This window comes from Sapajus apella, unplaced genomic scaffold (genome assembly GCF_009761245.1).
Source record: "Sapajus apella isolate SASKATOON/1434 unplaced genomic scaffold, GSC_monkey_1.0 scaffold91, whole genome shotgun sequence".
In the NCBI taxonomy this organism is placed as follows: Eukaryota; Metazoa; Chordata; class Mammalia; order Primates; family Cebidae; genus Sapajus; species Sapajus apella.
In genome coordinates, this window is record NW_022437031.1 from 6,191,251 (window position 1) to 6,211,778 (window position 20,528).

At 45.9% G+C, this 20,528-nt stretch overlaps 1 long non-coding RNA gene across 1 annotated transcript; it reads right to left on the reverse strand.

Moving 5' to 3' along the window:
* Positions 1-959: 959 nt before the first annotated feature.
* On the reverse strand, positions 960-13,943 carry LOC116534984. Its single transcript, XR_004261985.1, has 4 exons — positions 13,933-13,943; positions 10,684-10,693; positions 8,354-8,356; positions 960-1,029 (listed from the first exon to the last, which is right to left on the reverse strand). It is a non-coding gene; the product is annotated as an uncharacterized LOC116534984 (long non-coding RNA).
* Positions 13,944-20,528: the final 6,585 nt, after the last annotated feature.

Below are 20,528 nucleotides of genomic sequence, written 5' to 3' on the forward strand. Positions count from 1 at the left end.
TGAGGCCCTCAGGCAGACAGCTAGCTTTCCCAACCACGCTTCAATAGTTCCCAATGTAGTCCGAGCTTTACCGATACGCCTTAGAGGAAACAGCATATCTTGGTTTCTCCATGTCCTAGCTATATGCCTTTGGGCAAGCCCCTCTGCCTCTGAGCTTAAGTTCTCTCATCTATTTCATGCTAGGGTCTGTGAAGATTGAGAGAAGGAGGAGATTAGCAGGTACTGAATGCCTACGTCTGTCTGGGCACATTGCCTTAAATTACCTCCTCTGATTCTCCTGGAAGCCTGGAGAGGAAAAATGATTTCTCTCATTTTATAGAAGTGGAAACACTCTCAGAAAGGCTTATAACTTTCTTAAAGCCACACAGTCAGGAGGGGCAGAAATGGGACTCAAACCGAACACTTCATGCTCTTTTTGTTCAAACACCATTTTTATTTTAGAAAAGTTTAAGATTTATTAAAAAAAAAATACAGAGAAGATAATACAGAGAGTTCCCATATACCCTGCACCCAGTTTCCCCTGTTCTTAGCATCTTCCACTAGGATGATATATTTGTCACAATTCATGTGCCTATATTGATACATTGCTACTGATTAAAGTCAGATTTTCTTCATTTTTACCTGCTTTTTTCTGTCCCAGGATACTCAGTTACATTCAGTCATCATGCTTCATTAATCTTCTCTTGGCTGCAACAGTTTCTCAGACTTTCCTTGTTTTAATGATCTGGATAGTTTTAGGGGAGTACTGGTCAGGTATTTTTAGAACATCCCTCAACTAGGATTTGTCTGATGTTTTTCTCATGATCAGACTGGGGTTATGAATTTTAGGGAGGAAGACCACAGAGGTGAAGTGCCATTCTCATCACGTCGTATCAAGGGCACTTATGATCAATATGACTTATCATATTGTTGTTGACCTTGATCACCTGGGAGAGGTAGTGTTTGACAGTTTTCTTTGTTGTAAAGTTACTCTTTGTTTTTCCGCTTTCCATATTGTACTCTTCGGAGGGAAGTCACTATGTGCAGCCCCTCTTAAGGAATGCGGAATGGGAAGATATGCTCCTTCTCCTTGTGGGAGCAAGATTTACATAAATTATTTCTAATTCTTCTACACGGGAGACTCGCCTATTCTCCTCCAAGTATTTATTTATTTGATCATTTATTTATATCACTATAGACTCATAGATATTTGTTTTATACTTTGGGTTATAATCCAACGCTACATCATTTATTTTGTTGCTCAAATTGTTCCAGTTTTGGCCATTGGGAGCTCTTTTAGCTGGCTCCTATATCCCTTTGACATAATCCCACCATTGTGGGTTTTATTTTTTTAGTATAATACTTTTTTTCTAGTACTACAAGATGCTCCAGGCTCATCTTGTATATTTTCTGTTCCAGCACTGGAATCAACCATTTCCATGAGGAGCTCTGATTCCTTTTATATGAAAATGGTATTAGAAACCAAGATCTGGGCACTGGATGTGTTCATTGCTACTGGGCTCGCTTGGCTAAGAGATTAAGGAGATATATGTATATATACCAATTAGCATATATACACATATCTATAAATATTTATCTGCATAACCATCTGTACCTATATTAAGCTAAACATGAGTTCATACTTATGTCTTCCACTCTAATGCATTGCCACATGAATCATTCCAGCCTTCTCTCTTGCTTACCTGTACACTCTCACTCCAACAGTGAGCAACCTGGCTCCCACCATCCGCCATCCGACTTCATGCTTTTTTCTTAGTCCTTCCTCCCTCATTCCTGCCAAGTTCCCAAGGCTTACATGGCATCTGCCATGGGAAGTAGCTGTGTTCAGCTTTCCTGTGCTACGGGTGGCCCTCAGTGGCTGGCTGTGATTTTGCAGCCTAAGAAAGCCTTGCCCTCAGGCCCTCTTTGGTTTGGTTTCCACAGGCAGTCCTTGGAGGAACCTCCTCCAGTCCTTTGGAGGACCCAGGATGGTTGGCACCAGTGCCTGACTGTGGATGACTAAGCCATTAGACCTGAAGGAACTCATTGCTGGTGCGGCAGCAGCCCCTTCTCCACTGCCTGGTGTACTAGTCTTACTGCCCCTTCCCCTGCCATCCTTCCTGCTAGCCAGCCATGGGAATCTCTTGCTTAGCCTTGCTCAGACCAGCAGTACCAGGCCAGTAGTCTGGGCTGAGGTGTGGTAGGAGATCCAGAGAAAATTAGAATCCCAGGCATGGGCAACCCATAGCATGAAAGACTAAGGCTCCTTTGGCCAGAGTTCAAATCAGCTTGGCTCAGTGACTGTCACCTTGGAGCAGTATGTTCTATAGCCCCATGCAAACAGGGCTCCTACCCCAGCCCCACCACTCAAGGGCCCTCTTGCTTTGGAGGGCCTTCCTCCTGATGTTCTCATTTATTCTCTGGTGCCTAGTATCAGTCAGGGCCGGCAGTGCCTCTCATGTGGAGTGCTCCGAGCACAAATATGGACCCATGCACACCCCAGTCTCTGTTCTTCCTCTTTGGGACAATCCCTGGCCAGCATGCATGGAGTCAACCAGATGCCCTGAGGAGCTCCAGGACTCACATCTATGGTGTCTTCCTGGGGTTCTGGGGCCGGGCCCAGTTCCAAGAGAATGATCTGGCAGGCAGACAGCCCTGCTCGCTGGCTCAGTACTTTTTTGTGCAGGATCATGAGAAAGATTAGGCTGCCAGAATGGCGCTCACAGGCTGATTTGGGTTGACTTGAATTGGTTATAAAGAAATGGGCTCAAGGCACACAGCACTCTAGGGGCAGTCCTTTGTAACTCATGGGGTTAAAAGTACAGACTGCCCAAGCTGCAAGGGAGTTTGGAAGCCATTTAGCCCAAGTGTATTTGTCATTACCCCCTTGCCCAGAATCTGCCCTGGGCTAGCCCAAGCTTGGAGCCGCTGAGATGGAGAGAGGAATAAACCTGGTCCCTGTCCTCCAAGGGCCTCCCAGTCTAATGAAGAACACAGACACAGACACAGACACAGAAATTGTCACTCAGAATAATGTATTTAAAAGAATAGCAGTAATACTGGTAGCAGATAGTACATATTGAGCTCCTACTCTGTCCTGGGCACTGTGCTGTGTGTTTGGCATGCATCCTCTTATTATTTGCCCTCAAAGAGCTCTGAAGTGGATGCTACTATCATTTCTCTCTCATGGAGGAGGCAACTGAGGCTCACAAACGTAAAATGGCCTAAGCATGAGGGCCAAGAGTCAGCCTCAGATCTGCCCAGCTCCACAGCCTGAGTTCTTTCACACTCTCAGACCTAAAGCCTAAAGAAACGGAGGCCAAATGGGGTAAGACGACTTGCCCAGAAAGAAAGAACTTGAATCCAGTGCCCTCTGCCCTCAGCCCTGCAGGGAAGCTGCCAAGCCTTGCCAGAAAGACAGTGGCATGTGTCCACGAGCTTGGCTCTCTTCTTCTGCCATAGTCTCATCACCTGGCACAGTCCCAACCTCGGGCTCAGCCGGGCAGGCCATGTGGCTAGCACATCTCCCTTTCAGCTCTGCCAGGCCCGCAGCTGGCCCACCCCTCGCGTGCCCCCTCCAGTGCCCAGCTCCCTCTCTTCGGCCAACGACACAGCCCTCCTTCCGTTCAGCATTCCTGCCAGCTGGTGTGTGCGCCCTGTACGAGGAGGCTGGGTTGCCATGGCAGCCGTGGAGGGCTGGTGTGGAGGGGGGCCACCCTGGCGCAGGGCTCCTGACCTCCCTGGGAAGGGAAGCTGTGGCCCCGGGCCTGGTGAGTGCTTTAGCAGGTCACCTCAGAAGGCCTGCCCCCACCCCGCCCTGGCCCTCTGCCCACACCGGGTGTGCTTTAAGAGCTCTCACTTCACAAGAAAGGGATGAGCTAGGGAGGAAAAATGCCCAGGCCCTTCAGAGCTCAAGCCCAATATAGCAGAACTAATTTGAAATGTCACTTAGGGCAGTCTCGCTCCCAGCCAGCGAAAAGCTGGTTTATTTACATAGTCGGCCATGGCAGGAGGCCAAGAGCCCCACCATGCCAAGGCGTAGGGGATAGGTGGCTGGGAGCCCCAGTTGTGGCCCCTTGGCCTGGAACCCTGCTCAAAACCACCATCTGGAAACCCCTGTGGGCAGAAGAACCCCATGCATGCCTTCCCCCACTCCAGCCAGCACTCCTCGCTTTCAGGGCCCCAGGGTAAGGCAGGAACTACTAGTGACTGCCTTGGTGCCAATTCTGGGCCAGGCACTATGCTGCATGCTTGACACAGTTTTTTCATTAAGCCCTTGCCAAGCTGACAGGAGGGGTTATTATTACCTCCATTTCACAAGCGAGCAAACTGAGGCCGGGAAGATGTATGACTTTTTGGGTCTATAAAGCAAGTAAGTAAGAATTACTTACTTGCAGTTGGGATTCAAATCCAAGTCAGTCTGACTCCTGAGTCCATGTTTTGCCCGCTGTATCCATATTCTGTGTCTTGGGTCCTTGGATCTCACTGGCCCAGCCACCACCAAGGATGTGGCCTGTGGGAGCCACTGAGCCTGTGAATTGATTACTGCTGATGGCTTTCTTTTTTTAGACACAGAGTCTTGCTGTGTCACTCAGGCTCTGGTACAATCATAGCACACTGCAGTCTTGAATTCCTGGGCACAATATATCCTCCTGCCTCAGCCTCCCAAGTAACCAAGTAGCTGGGACTATAGGTGCACACCACTCTGCCCGATTTCCAATGGCCTTTGTAAGCAGAGTCCCTATAAGCCCTACTGGATTGCCCATTGAGCCACTAGTCTGGGGACTGACAGGACTGGGGTAGATCAGGGTGGACACAGGCCCCCAGTAGAAGACTGGAAGCTCTTCCTTGTATCTACCTGTCTTCTTTAGTCATGAGAACACCCAGGTCCTTGGCTGAGATAGGGCATGTAGAATTGACACTCTTATCTGTCTATACTTGACTCTGTCATGTACAAAACATGTAGCAAACATCTCCTGTATGCCTGGAACTGTGCTGGGCATTGGGAGGATGATGATGACAAAGATTCACTGCCTGGCTGCACAAAGGTCCGAGTCACTGTCTACAATAATAATACACCGAAGACTGACATTAAGCGGTCAATGCTAGATGCTGTTTTAAGTAGCTCATGTAGATTAATTTATGAGTTTTAAAAATATTTTTAATTTTTGTGGGTACATAGTAGGTGTATATATTTATGGGGTACATGAGATGTTTTGATACAGACATATATAGTATGTAATAATCACATCAGAGTAAATGGGGTATCTATCACCCCAAGCATTTGTGTTTTGTGTTCCAAATAATCCAGTTATACTCTTTTAGTTATTTTTTAATGCACAATTAAATTATTATTGGCCATATCACGTGGTTGTGCTGTTAAGTAGTAGATCTTATACATTCATTCATTCTATTTTGTTGTACCCATTAACCATCCTACCTCCCCTCCAAGCTCCCCACTACCCTTCCCAGCCTCTAGTAACCATTCCTCTATTCTCTGTCCATGAATTCAATTGTTTTGATATTCAGATCCCACAAATAAGAGAGAACATGTGATGTGTGTCTTTCTGTGCCTGTAGTGTGGATTAATTTGTATAATCCTTTTAGCAAGGCTATGTGATGGGTACTATTATTATCACAGATGAGGAAGCAGAGGCATTGAGAAAAAAGCAACTTGTCCAGGATCAAACAGCTAGCAAGTAACAAAGTTGGGGTTTGAACCCAGCAGACTGCTTTCAGAACCAGACTTCTGATCCAGCATTATCAGAAATTCAATGAAGAGAGCTGAATGTGGCAGCAAGAAGGCTTAGGACTAGACATAGAGCAGGCGTTCCAAAGCCACCATGGCAGGCAAGCATGAGAAGGTGTTCACCAGCCGAAGACCCTTCCTTGGGTACTTTTCCAGAGTTTTGACCCCAGGGAAGGGAATCAGGGTGGCTCAAGTTACCCTCAGAGAAATCTGACCACTTTGTCAGATCTTTACTTCATTCTTCCTGAATTTCCTATTTTGGCTGCTTCTTGGAGGGGCCCACTGGAGAAGGTCTGCACTCAGTGCCAAGGCCCTGGGAAGAGGATATGACTGGGATCAGCTGGGAATCATTAGGGGACATTGGCAGGGCAAATTGAAGTGGGGAAGGATAGGGAGAAGGCCCAGAACCCAAGGCAGGGGTGTAGCAAGTGGCCAGCCAGCAGGCTCAGGGCTGACGGGGCAAACACAGGGTCAGGTGGCGAAGAGGAGCTGCTTGGCCCCAAGTGGAGAGCCTGCTCACTAAGTGGTCCTCCTTGAGGCTCAAGACCCAGGGAGAAAACATCTGGAGAGAAGGCTGAGAGAGGAAATGGAGACTTGGCCTAGTAGATACGAAAGGAGACTGAAGGTCTTTTAGAACTCAGGCTGCTTGGCAGGTTAGGAAACCCCGTCCAAAATCAACTTTGCTGTATGCCTCCTGACGGCTCATTTAGCTTTTCTGGGATTTCCCAAAGCAGCTCAGAAGGAATTAGAACTCAGCGGTGCTAAAGGTTAAGATGTCCCCTCCCCCTCCCCCAGCCTTACTGCCAGTGCCCACCAGCCATACAATTCCTCCGAAGACAAGCAAGCACAAGACTGGCCTTTGCTACTGCCATGAGTTCTGGAGAACTGTATCCGATAAATGTTTCTTGACCTAGAAGCCCAGGGAGGAGTGGGCAGGAGAGAAGCAGACTTCAGAAGGTAGATAAAAACAAACTCCTCTGAGCTAAAGGAGCATGTTCTAACCCAATGCAAGGAAGCTAAGGACCCTGATAAAAAGTTAAAGGAATTGCTAACTGTGATAACCAGTTTAGAGAAGAACATAAATGACTTGATGGAGCTGAAAAACACAGCACAAGAATTTTGTGAAGCATACACAAGTATCAATAGCCAAATTGATCAAACAGAAGAAAGAATATCAGAGATTGAAGATCAACTTAATGAAATAAAGCATGAAGACCAGATTAGAGAAAAAAGAATGAAAAAGAATGAACAAAGCCTCCAAGAAATATGAGACTATGTGAAAAGACCAAACTTACGTTTGATTGGTGTACCTGAAAGTGATGGGGAAAATGGAATCAAGTTGGAAAGCACACTTCAGAGTACTATCCAGGAGAACTTCCACAACCTATCAAGACAGGTCAACATTCAAATTCAGGAAATACAGAGGACACCACAAAGATACTCCTCGAGAAGAGCAACCCCAAAACACATAATTGTCAGATTCACCAAGGTTGAAATGAAGGAAAAAATGTTAAGGGCAGCCAGAGAGAAAAGTCGGGTTACCCACAAAGGGAAGCCCATCAGACTCACAGCAGATCTCTCTGCAAAAACTCTACAAGCCAGAAGAGAGTGGTGGCCAATATTCAACATTCTTACAGAAAAGAATTTTCAACCCAGAATTTCATATCCAGCCAAACTAGGCTTCATAAGTGAAGGCGAAATAAAATCCTTTACAGACAAGCAATTGCTAAGAGATTTTGTCACCACCAGGCCTGCCTTACAAGAGATCCTGAAAGAAGCACTAAATATGGAAAGGTGAAACTGGTCCCAGCCACTGCAAAAACAAACCAAAATGTAAAGACCATCAATGCTATGAAGAAACTGCATCAACTAATGGGCAAAATAACCAGCTGGCATCATAATGACAAGATCAAATTCACAAATGACAATTTAACCTTAAATGAAAATGAGCTAAATGCCCCAATTAAAAGACACAGACTGGCAAATTGGATAGAGTCAAGACCCATCAGTGTGCTGTATTCAGGAGACTTATCTCATGTGCAAAGACACACATAGGATCAAAATAAAGGGATGGAGGAAGATTTGCCAAGCAAATGGAAAGAAAAAAAAAAAGCAGGGATTGCAATCCTAGTCTCTGGTAAAACAGATTTTAAAGCAACAAAGATCAAAAAAGACAAAGAAGGGCATTACATAATGGTAAAGGGATCAATGCAACAAGAAGGGCTAAGTGTCCTAAATGTATATACATCCAATACAGGAGCACTCAGATTCATAAAGCAAGTTCTTGGAGACCTACAAAGAGACTTAGACTCCCACACACAATAATAGTGGGAGACTTTAACACCCCACTGTCAATATTAGACAGATCAATAAGATAGAAAATTAACAAGGATATTCAGGACTTGAATTCAGCTCTGGACCAAGCAGACCTAATAGACATCTTCAGAACTCTCTACCTCAAATCAACAGAATATACATTCTTCTCAGCACCACATCACACTTATTCTAAAATTGACCACATAATTGGAAGTAAAACACACCTCAGCAAATGCAAAAGAACAGAAATCATAACAAATAGTCTCTCAAAACACAGTGCAATCACATTAGAACTCAGGATTAAGAAACTCACTCAAAACCACACAGCTACATGGAAACTGAACAACCTGCTCCTGAATGAATTTTGGGTAAATAATGAAATTAAGGAAGAAATAAATAAGTTATTTGAAACCAACGAGAACAAAGACACAACATACCAGAATCTCTGGGACATAGCTAAAGCAGCGTTTAGAGGGAAATTTATAGCTCTAAATGCCCACAGGAGAAAGCAGGAAAGATCTAGGATCAGCACTGTAACATCACAATTAAAAGAACTAGAGAAGCAAGAGCAAACAAATTCAAAAGCTAGCAGAAGACAAGAAATAACTAAGAACAGAGCAGAACTGAAGGAGATAGAGACACAAAACACCCTTCAAAAAATCAATGAATCCAGGAGCTGTTTTTTTGATTAATAAAACAGATAGACCACTAGCTAGACTAACAAAAAAGAAAGGAGAGAAGAATCAAATAGACACAATAAAAAATGATAAAAGGGAGATCATCACTGATCCCACAGAAATACAAACTACCATCAGAGAATACTACAAACACCTCTATGCAAATAAACTAGAAAATCTAGAAAGAAAATGTATAAATTCCTGGACACATACACCCCGCCAAGACTAATCCAGGAAGAAGAAGTTTCCCTAAATAGAACAATAACAAGTTTTGAAATTGAGGCAGTAATTAATAGCCTACCAACCAAAAAAAATAAATGAATAAAGCCCATGATCAGACGGATTCATAGCCGAATTCTACCAGAGGTACAAAGAAAAGCTGGTACCATTTCTTCTGAAACTATTCCAGACAATAGAAGAAGAGAATATCCTCCCTAACTCATTTTATGAGGCCAGCATCATCCTAATACCAAACCCTGGCAGAGACGCAACAAAATAGAAAATTTCAGCCCAGTATCCCTGATAAACATCAATGTGAAAATCCTCAACAAAAAATGGACAAACCAAATCCAGCAGCACATCAAAAAGCTTATCCATCATGATCAAGTCGGCTTCATCCCTGGGATGCAACGTTAGTTCAACATAAGCAAATCAATAAACATAATCCATCACATAAACAGAACTAGTGACAAAAACCACATAATTATCTCAATAGATGCAGAAAAGGCCTGCGAGAAAATTCATCCCTTCATGCTAAAAACACTCAGTAAACTAGGTATTGATGGAATGTATCTCAAAATAATAAGAGTTATTTATGTCAAACCCACACCCAATATCAGATTGAATGGAAAAAAGCTGGAAGCATTCCCTTTGAAAACTGGCACAAGTCAAGGATGCCCTCTCTCATCACTCCTATTCAACATAGTATTGGAAGTTCTGGCCAGGACAATCAGGCAAGAGAAAGAAATAACGGGTATTCAAATAGGAAGAGAGGAAGTCAAATTATCTTTGCTTGCAGATGACATGATTGTATATTTAGAAAGCCCCATTGTCTCAGCCCAAAAATTCCTTAAGCTGATAAGCAACTTCAACAAAGTCTCAGGATACAAAATCAATGTGCAAAAATCACAAGCATTCCTATACACCAGTAACAGACAAACAGAAGGCCAAATCATGAGCAAACTCACATTCACAATTGCTACAAAAAGAAAAAAATACCTAGGAATAAAACTTACAAGGGATGTGAAGGACCTCTTCAAAAAGAACTACAAACCACTGCTCAAGGAAATGAGAGAGGACACAAACAAATGGAAAAACATTCCACGCTCATGGATAGGAAGAATCAATATCATGAAAATGGCTATACTGCTCAAAATAATTCATAGATTTAACACTATTCCCATCAAGTTACCACTGACTTTCTTCACAGAATTAGAAAAAAAACTACTTCAAATTTAATATAGAATCAAAAAAGAGCCCGTATAGCCAAGACAATCCTAAGCAAAAAGAACAAAGCTGGAGGAATTATGCTAACTGACTTCAAACTATACTACAAGGCTACAATAACCAAAACAGCATGGTACCCGTACCAAAACAGATATATAGACCAATGGAACAGAACAGAGGCCTCAAAAATAATGCCAAACATCAACAACCATCTCATCTTTGACAAACCTGACAAAAACAAGCAATGGGGAAAGGATTCCCTAGCTAATAAATGGTGTTGGGAAAACTGGCTAGCCATATGCAGAAAACTGAAACTGAACCCCTGCCTTACACCTTATACAAAAATTAACTCAAGATGAATTAAAGACTTAAATGTAAGACCTAAAACCATAAAAACCCTAGAAAAAAACCTAGGCAATATCATTCAGGACATAGGCATGGGCAAAGACTTTATGACTGAAACACCAAAAGCAATGACAAGGAAAGCCAAAATTGACAAATGGAATCTAATTAAACTAAAGAGCTTCTGCACAGCAAAATAAACTATCATCAGAGTGAACAGGCAACCTACAGAATGGGAGAAAATTTTTGCGATCTGTCCATATGACAAAGGGCTAATATTGAGAATCTACAAGGAACTTAAACAAAAGTGGGGAAAGGATAAGAACAGACACTTCTCAAAAGAAGACATTTATGCAGCCAACAAACATATGAAAAAAAGCTCATCATCACTGGTCATTAGAGAAATGCAAATCAAAACCACAATGAGATACCATCTCAAACCAGTTAGAATGGCGATCATTAAAAGTCAGGAAAGAACAGATGCTGGAGAGGATGTGGAGAAATGGGAGTGCTTTTACACTGTCGGTGCGAGTGTAAATTAGTTCAACCATTGTAGAAGACAGTGTAGCAAGTCCTCAAGGATCTAGAACAAGAAATACCATTTGACCTAGCAATCCCATTACTGGGTATATACCCAAAGAATTATAAATCACTCTACTATAAAGACAAGTGCACATATATGTTTATTGCATCACTATTCACAATAGCAAAGATTTGGAACCAACCCAAATGCCCATCAGTGTTAGACTGGATAAAGAAAATGTGGCACATATGCAACATGGAATACTATGCAGCCATAAGAAAGAATGAGTTCATGTCCTTTGCAGGGAAATTGATGAAGCTGCAAACCATCATTCTTAGCAAACTGACACGGGAGCAGAAAATCAAACACCATATGTTGTCACTCATAAGTGGGAGTTGAACAATGAGAACACTTGGAGACAGGGAGGGGAACATCACACACCAGGACCTGTCAGGGGGTGGGAGGGTAGGAGAGGGAGAGCATTATGAGAAATACCTAATGTAGATGACGGTTGATGGGTATAGCAAAACACCATGGCACGTGCATACCTATGTAACAAACCTGCATGTTCTGCACATGTATCCCAGAACTTAAAGAATAATTTTAAAAAATGCATTTGCTGTGTATGTTAACCTACTTGTCTCTTCTACTTTTAAATTTTTGAACTAAGTGAATTTATTACCTAGTGAAAAATATAAACTTCATTATTTAAAATTTAATACTGTGAACCACGATTATTATTTACACAAACAAACAAAACAAGATCTCCTCATAGGTCACACACCTAACCTTGGCCATGCTCTTCCCTCAACCTAAATTGCCCTTCCCCTTCCTTCTAGCTTCTGTGAATGGCTAAATTTGTGCTGGCCATTCTGGTGGGCACAAGCTGCATGTGGCTATTAAGCACTTGAAATGTTACTAGTCCAGACTGAGATGTGCTGTAAGTGTAAAGTCCACACCAGAATTTGAAGATTCAGTATGAAAAAAGAATATCAAATATCTGCATAATTTTCTGATCTTGATTACATGTTAAAATGAGATATGTTGGGTTTTAAAAGATATAATTAAAATTAACTTTCGTTTCCTTTTACTTTTTAAATATGGCTACTAGGCCATACGCAGTGGCTCACACCTGTAATCCCAGCACTTTGAGGGGCTGAGATGGGTAGATCACTTGAGCCCAGGAGTTTGAGACCAACCTGGGCCACATAACAAAACCTCATCTCTATAAGATAAAAAGTAAAGATTAGTTGGGCATGGTAGCACAGACTTATAGTCCCAGCTACTTGGGAGGTTGAGGCAGGAGGATTACTTGAGCCCAAGAGGTCGAGGCTGCAGTGAGCTGTGATCATATCACTGCATTTCAGCCTGGGCAACAAAGTGAAGCCTTGTCTCTACAGAAAAAAACAAATTAACTAAAAAGAAACATATGGTCGGGCACGGTGGCTCATGCCTGTAATCCCAGCACTTTGGGAGGCTGAGGCGGGTGGATCACCTGAGGTCAGCAGTTCAAGAGCAGCACGACCAACATGGTGAAACCCCATCTCTGCTAAATACAAAAAATTATCTGGGCATGGTGGCGTATGCCTGTAATCCCAGCTACTTGGGAGGCTGAGGCAGGAGAATCACTTATACCTGGGAGGCAGAGGTTGCAGTGAGCCGAGATTGTGCAATTGCACTCCAGCCTGGGCAACAAGAGCCAAAACTCCACTTTAAAAAAAGAAAGAAAGAAAGAAAGAAAAAGAAAAAAAGAAACATATATGGTTACTAAGAAATTTCAAACTACATATGTGACTCACATCTGTGGCGTGCATGATATTCCTATTGGACAGGGCTAATCTAAATTTTATAGGTCCTCCCGGTGTACTTTGAAGGCCACCCCCTTTGCGAAGCTCTCTTTGAATCCCTGCCTGGAATCGCCTTTGCTGCCTGGGATTCCAATGCTGGGCATGTGTAAGCTTGGTGATTGTGTATCTCACCCACTAACCTGTGTTCAAGGCCCTGGAGAGAAAGGCCCAGTCAACTTCCTCTCCGCATCCTTCAGAGTCTTTGCCAAATGGGTATAGAGCAGGGCACAGAAAGCAGCTCAACTGATTCAACTTAGATGTGCTGAAGTGAATATTGTGGTGGGTACTGAGGAGCTGGCAGGATTAACCCAGAGGTCAACCCAGGACCAAGGGCCCAGCAAGCAGCAGAGACTACTTCCTAGGGTCATCTCCATTCCTCTGCCTCAAGACCCCATAGCGTGGCCCCAAGCCAGCAGCTCTACTTTAGAAAAGCAGGAAGAGTAGGGTCTATGTCAGAGGAAGGCTGAGGTTTCCGTTGCAGGTGCAGAGGTGAATAAAGGCCCCAGGGAAAGGGAACTTATTTGCATAGCCTATGAGCATTATCTTGTGTAATGCAGAGGCTATGCAAGTGAGATCTGGAATCAGAAAGTTGAGTTGAAAATCTAGCTCTATTCTGTGAACATATTAAAAGCCACAGTTCAAATGAGTGAATTGTGTGATATGTGAATTATATTTCATAAAGCTGTTACATAAAAAATCATCTAGCTCTGCCATTAACAAGCTGTGCAGCCATGAGCAAATAGCTTTGCCTCTCTGTTCCTTAGCTTTTGCATCTATCAAAGGGAGGTGATAATATAATACTTATCTCACGGGGTTTCTTTGAGAATTGAATGAACAAGTGCACACGATCATTTCATGGTATGCCCACAGTAAGTGCTCATTAAATACTGGCGGCTGTATTATTACTGTGTGCTAAGCACTGGGCTAGTCATGTTACACACAGTATTACAATCATCACAACAATCATGTCATGGCCAGCATGTATTATCACCCCCATGTGAAGAATGCAGAAATTTAGTCCAGAGAGACCCCCACACTGATGTAGGTCTCTACTGGCAGAGTTAACATTGGCTCCTCCAGTTCCTGCCCCATCCCCTTTTGATATGCCTTGATCCACTCAAAGGACTTCTGGTCCCCTGCAGGGCAGATATCTCGCCACTGCTTCCCCTGAGGGCCAGTGAGGTCTGAGGAGGTGTGATAGGCCTTACTCTAGGAAATGTGCCTTGGCACCTCCCTGGCATGGGGTCTCCGGCCAGCTCTTAGGAATGGAGGCTGGATCCAAGGTTCAGAGTCAATCCAGAGCAAGGACCATAGAGACAATGACCATCGGGTCACGCTAGCTGAGAAGGCACATGTTCTTGAAGCCAACTCTGAGTTCAGATAGCTAAAGATTCATCCAGAGCATCTACTGGATCCCAGGGACTGCTTTAGGTGACTTTCCATGCCTCATCTCAAAGAATTCTCACAATGAGGTAGGTTTTACTTCCCCGATTTATAGGTAAGGAACCTGAGACTCAAAGAGGTAACTCACCCATCTGGAGCAAGGAATCAAACCCAGGCCCCATTTACTCACAAACTTTTCATACTTCTTATTCTTTCATTCATTAATCACTAATTAGGAACTGAGAACACAATGTGAATTAATTTCTGTTATAGAAACAAGACTTGGGGAGAACTGAGGAAGAAGAAACCCAATGACAGCTGGGAGGGGTGTGCGTGTGTTTGTGAAGTGTGTGTGTGTTGTGGGGAGCATTGGCAGACAGTGAATGTCTGCCAGATGAAGCTTTTATTGAAAAATAAATATAATTTCATTGGGGGTGGGGAAAGAAGAAGGGGAAGATGTTTTAGAGGAGGGAACAGCTTGAGCAGGGCTGTCAGAATGCAGTGTGTTTGGTGACTGATGAGAGACAAGATGGTATGCGGTGAGGCCTGTAGAGGGCATGTGGGACAGTGTAGGAGGTGGACTTGCAGCCTGTATCTTACAGGTCTTGTGCACCAGTGCAAGGTGTCTGGACTGAACTTGATGGGCCTGGGAAGCCACAGAGGACTTTATGCATGGTCAGTTTGTTTTGTAGAAAGACCACTCTGGCAGCAGGGTCTGCAGATCTAAGAGGCTGAGCTGGAGGCAAAAACCCAGACAGAAGACCTTGGGAATAGGTCAGGGAAGGCGATAGATAAACTACCATTGTGGCCCTGGGGACAGCGAAGAGGGGACAAATTTCCCAAAAATTGTAGCTGGTAGATGGGACAGGAAGGATTAAAGGCAGGGGACGGGTGGAGGTCAAGGCTGATTCCCAGGCTCTGGCTTGGGCATCTTATGAGATGAGGTTGCCAGGCTCTGAGTCAGGAAGGAACACAGAGGAGGAGCAAACAGAGGGTAGGTTGAGTCACGGGACATCCGGGACTGGAATGGTTGCATTTGGATCCCAGCGGTGAGGTCTGGGCTGGAGAGAGATTTGAGAGCCCTCCGCTGCTTTCTTGATTCTTGGTCTCATGCTTCTATTCTGTGCAACCAACATCAAATATCTTCTGAAAATGCACAGTCCTGGTGACACAGCAGAGAACCCTTCATTGGATTTGGGGTCTGAAAGCAGTCCAGCCAGGAGGCAGTGGGGTTTCTACAGGATTCATGCAAATGCAGCAAGACTCAGAGAGCTGGAATGGATGGAAAGCCAAGAGGTCATCTCATCCGCATGCTTCTAGGCAGAATTCCCCTTAAACCCTGATTTCCATAAGAGCCCTCTCCCTCCCTCATCATACCCAGCCAGGGAAAGAGCTGGAAGAACTCTGGGTAGTGCTAGGAGAGGACCAACCGGAGAGTGATTTGCATATAATTTGCATAAGACAATCTGTTCTCTGGTAATTTTCAAGTGAAAATGTTATCATCGCTCCCGGAGGGTTACTGCTGCGTGATTTTTCTTTCCTTTGTTCTTTCCACACACACAGACTGCCCTGGGTCTGCCCTCTAGGAAAGCTTAATGGAGAGGAGGGGCCAGAAAGGGGCTGGGAAACGAGGGTCTGTAGCGTCAGGGCCAGTGCTCAGGCTGGGGCTGCTTTCCCAGGGCACAGCTAGACCCATGTTTCTATTGGATACCCCTAGGGCTCTTCAGAGCCTCCCACCCCGCACCAGACCTAGTGTGCTGCCTGCCTCCCCATGACTCCTGGCTGCTGCCGTGCTCTAGGGCCTCCCTTGGGGCCCAGCTGCTCCGTGGGGCCCAGGCAACTCACAGCACATGCCTGACTCAGGGGACGTTTTCTAATAGGTGGATAATTGCCTCTGTTAATTGCAATTTGATTTTTAGCAATTTTTCTCTAAGAGCCTAGAGGCCTCAGGCCCAGATATGGAAAAGAGGTGCATGGGTGGAGCCTTCAAGCTAGGGTCTAACTGCTCAGAACTTCCCACCTGCTGGGCCTCCCCTAGGCTCTGCCCTGCAGGGCAGGGGACTGAAGCCTGTGCTGTCTCACCCCACAGCCTCAGCTCCGCAAGAAAGACATGCTGCAGATGGCTCCAAGCAACACCAGCCCTCTGGAAGGGGTTAGTTGGCACACACTCCAGGGGCAGAGCAGGAGCCCCACTGCAAAGCCTGGAGAGCTTCCAGCTGGAGCCAAGAGACTGTGGGAGTTCTCTCCCATGGCCATCCTCGTTCCTCAGACTCTTCTCTGAGACTACCAGCCTCTCCTCCCTCTTACCAGCCAGCCCTGTCTTCCAGGGTTCCTCAGAGCATTTTTTTTTTTTTTGGAGCCCAGCCACCTAATAGACCCAGAGCAGGTTCCTCTATTTCTCTGTGCTTCAATTCCTTGGTCTTAAACTGGGGAAATAATAGTATCTCCACGGTAGTGATCAAAGCAGTTAATGTGTGCCAAGGTCTTCACCCAGTGCCTGGCACATATTAATTTCTCTATAAGTGGTAGCTGTATTCTGGCTTTTACCATAATCCACATCTTGAGATACCCTGGGCTGGCCTCTAGTCCTGCAGCCTATGAACATATGGGTCCTACTCAGGGGTCGAGGTGGAATCATGTGGGAGAAAGTGCCTTAAGGTGAAGGTCCCTAGATGAAGCAGGGTCTGCCTGGGACAGGGCTGGAGGCTAGGAAGGAAAAACTGGCAGCCTGAAGCCTCCAGAGTGGAAGTTTGTCAATTTGAAACTGGGGGCTTCGGGATGAAGAGTAAATTATGCCTCTTGTCCATCCACTCTCCTTACCTCTGCCTACCCATCTAAACTGGCCATTCCTCCACTAAAGAGGAGGACTTCTTGGAGGAAGAGGCCTCCAGGGAAGGAAGAGGTTTGTGGAGTCAGGCTGCTTCCTTGGAAAGGCATGTGGAGCCAGGTGGACCTGGGTTCAGATTCCTTTTCCCTCTTTTTAGCTGTTGGCCTTGGGCCTCTGACTCCACCTCTCTCATCCTTAGTTTTTCCCTCTGTACCGAGAAGCCACTCTGTGTCCCACATAGGGTGGCTATGGGGAGCAACTAGAATAATGTGTGGCCGCCTGTAAGTAGGTGCTTCGTAAATAGCCATTTCCTCCCCTGCTCCCTCCCCTTCCTTAATGTGTAAGGGAAGCAATTCTCTCCCTGTGTTTATGCCTGTTCTGCTTGCCTCTCCCCACCCAATTCCTCAGTGTGGAGGTGTCAGCCACTGCCTTCCTTTCCACTGCACACAGGCTTTCTCTGTTGCTGGCAAGGAAGTGGGGAGGTGGAGGCAGGCAGTGGTTTGGGGCCCAGGGAGAGTGTCTCGGCGCCTGCCCACCACCTCTTAGGCCTGCTACTCCAGGCAGCATGCTAATTAAACCAGGAGGACCCACAGAACAGAATTGCAGCCCCCCTGCCTCAGCCCAGGCCCCAGTGGCCTAGTGGGGAAATCTGGCTGCACAGACAGGCTCTTTGCTTTGGGCTTGGGGGAGGTGGGGTAGAGCTGGGCTGGACAGTGGCCCAGAGAGGAAACAGAGGAGGGGTTGGCCTGGGTCTCGGGAAGCCTGGCCTCTTAGGCAGGGCAGGAACCAGGAGATGTGAGGAGAAGGCCACAATTTCTGCTTGGTCCTGGGCCGTGCTGGGCCTGGTCTGGGCCAGCCCTGCCTGTAAAGGAGGTGTTGACAGAATGATGGGGTGGGAGGTCCCCAGATGGGGGCACTGCAGGGCCAGCATGCTGGGAGGTGACTGCTTGGTACCTTGTCCTGGGGCTTCTGGACTCTACAACCTACTATAAATTTGTGTAACTCAGGGGAAAACTCCTTTACTTCCCTGAGCCTCAGTTTCCTCTTCTCTCAAATGGGGCTGATGATCAATATGCGTGGAAATGAGGCACGCTAGATTCAGGAGAGTGGTTCTGTCTGGGGAGGGTGGGAGGAAGGGAAATGGGCCAGGGCAGGAGTACATAAGGACACTCATCTCTACTGCATTGTTTCATTCCTAAACCAAGGCAGAAAGCAAACTGGGTGATAGGTACACAGATGTCTGTTAAGGCATTTTTTTTCCTTGTGTCTTGTCTGTGTGTCTGAAATATTTCATAATAAAACAAATGTCCCGTGACAGCATCACATGCAGGATTTGAAATGTGCTGAACCTCAGGCATTCCTTACAGGAGTGAAGTGGATATGCCCTGGGAAGCAAATTCCAGTGCTAACTGGGACCTCGAGGCCAGAGGCATAAGGGAATCCATGCATTTTAGGTTAAGTGAGTAGGAGAAAACAATCTCAAAATTCACATCCTCTTTCTGTGACGTATGCTTTCCAATAGGCATGTATGCCTAACTAAGGATTCAATTAAGTATCATAGGTAGAATCAACGAGCTGGCAGGGCAACTGTGGCACACATGAGGCAGCCCCATCTGTCTCCTCTGCCATGAAGTGCTGGAGTATTGGGTCAAACCTGATTCCAGTAACCACCTAGATCACTGGTTCTCAGCTCTGGCTGCACATGAGAATCACCTGGGGAGCTTTTAAAACATACGAATGTCCAGGCCCAAAACCTAGCGACTCCGACTTAATTGGTGTGGGGTGGGGCCTGAACATTCGTATGTTTTAAAAGCTCCCCAGATGATTCTCCTGTGTAGCCAAGGCTGCGAACCACTGGGCTACAGCCCCCTCGGCCTCTTCTTACCTGTTTTGAGAGAGGGCTCTGGAACCAGACACGAGCAGTCATCCTTCTCGGGCCAAAGCTGTGTGACCTTTTGCCTTCAAAGCACATGGCCCAGAATCCCTGACTCCTCCCTCAACTCACAGAGGACCTCACCAGAGGGTGAGGAGGTGAAGGGGAATCATCCCCCTCCGTGAGGCTGAGTGAGGTTGGAATTAGAAATCATCCACCCCACTGGCTACTTCTCCGCCTGCATCTCCTGGGCCTCTGGCCCTGGTGGACACAACAAACTCCTTCCTGAAACTCCTCTGTTGGCTTTCATGAAGACTTATTGTCCTGATTCTCCTCTGATCTCTCTGCTGATGCCCTCCACCAACACACACACACACACACACACACACACACACAAACATCCCTGCTTCCTCTTCTGTTCACCCACTCCTCACCCACTCCCACAATGAGGTTCTGGATTTGGCACAAAGTTTCTGTCTTAAGACACACTCTACTCCCTCATCCACACTGCTGCCCTCTTAAAAGAGGCTTTTCTTTTCTTTCCTTTTTTTGAAACAGAGTCTTGCTCTGTTGCCCAGACTAAGGTGCAGTGGCGAGATCTCGGCTCACTGCAACCTCCGAAAGGAGGCTTCTCAAATTTCTTTCCAGCCCATCCTCTTCGCCAAACTCCAGTCTCACATCCCTACTGGCAGACACCTGGAATTCTCTCCAGCACCTCAAATTCAACATAGCTAAGCTAGATTCATCTCATCCTCCATGTGCCCTGCAGTAGCCATCTGGTCCAATTACTGCACATGGTACTCATGATCCACTCAACCCAGCAAGCCTCAGTCACCACAAGTGCGGCCTATCCCTGCTTTCCCCTCCCATATACTCCAGCCAGTGGGTCACTCTCCAGACTGTTGAGTCTCCTCTGGTCATGTCCTCTGCACGCCAAGATTTTCCTCCACAAGTGGCGCTCCTCCCTCTCAACATTCCTCCCCATTGCCTGCCAGTAAAGTCACAATTCTTCAGCATAGGAGACAAGATCCTGTGCAGTCAAGCTCCAACTGCCCTTTCTAACCCTCTCCCCATTGCTTCTGCAGGAAACCTTCGTCTCCTGGTAGGCCGCTGCCATTTGACGTGCCTTGAGCATCCAGGGCTCCTCACTGTCCTCCAACAGTCTTGGTCTGCGTGGAGGTCACAAAAATCATTGGCGTGCAGAGGCTGGGTAGGGAAAGGAAGGGAGGGATGCGAGCTGAGTTGCAGATGCAATCAGGACTAGGGCAGAGTGTGGAGAATGGGAGTAGCATGCTTCATTTACAAGGGGTGACATTCTTCAATTCCCACCAATCATGCCCATGCAGGAATGAGGGCCTATCTTAGTTTGTTTGAACTGCTATAACAGAATACCATAGACTGGGTGACTTATAAACAATGGAAATTTATTTCTCACAATTCTGGAGGCTGGCAAGTCCAAGACCAAGGTGCTGGCAGATTTGGTTTCTGGTGAGGGCCTGCTCCCTAGTTGGCCATCTTCTCACTGTAACCTTAATAGCAGAAGGGGCGAAGGTGCCTCTGGAGTCT